The sequence below is a fragment of the Haemaphysalis longicornis genome, unplaced genomic scaffold (genome assembly GCF_048455015.1).
Source record: "Haemaphysalis longicornis isolate Haplotype H1 unplaced genomic scaffold, Haemaphysalis longicornis Haplotype H1 scaffold_20, whole genome shotgun sequence".
NCBI lineage: Eukaryota > Metazoa > Arthropoda > Arachnida > Ixodida > Ixodidae > Haemaphysalis > Haemaphysalis longicornis.
Window position 1 is genome coordinate 5,964,980 of NW_027526296.1, and position 472 is coordinate 5,965,451.

Consider the following 472-nt stretch of genomic DNA (forward strand, 5'->3'; position numbering starts at 1 on the left):
GATGTGGTGATGGTGATTGGCCACGATTGATTGGCCTCCATATTATTTGGGCTTTCCGCACGACCCTGCACCACAACGATGTGGATGCGAAGCCGACGCGAAAGTGATTCTGAGAAAGCCAATCACAATTTGTTGAGTGCAAAAAACCGAAGGTCCCGTTCCTGCGTGGCTTCCAAGGGCTTAACCCCTGACCATAACATAGCCGGCCCAGTATTGGGTTGGTTACATAATGACGTTTTGGAAAAACCAGCGAAAAGAAAACATTCAACACGAGGCAAAGATAGGACACCACACCAAGGGCAAAATACACGTTTCATTGGTAAGTATTTTTAACCCGACCGAGGAAAAATTTTGCGTTTAGGTAGACCAAGAAACACTACGGTCTACAAAATAACTACTTGGAGGTGCTGGGTATCGATCCCAGTACCTCTCGCATGCTAAGCGAGCGCTCTACCATCTGAGCTACACCCCC

General features: G+C 47.7%; 1 non-coding gene across 1 annotated transcript; it reads right to left on the bottom strand.

Annotated features, from left to right (window-relative positions):
- Positions 1 to 399: 399 nt before the first annotated feature.
- On the bottom strand, positions 400 to 472 carry Trnaa-agc (transfer RNA alanine (anticodon AGC)). The gene has a single exon. It is a non-coding gene; the product is annotated as a tRNA-Ala (tRNA).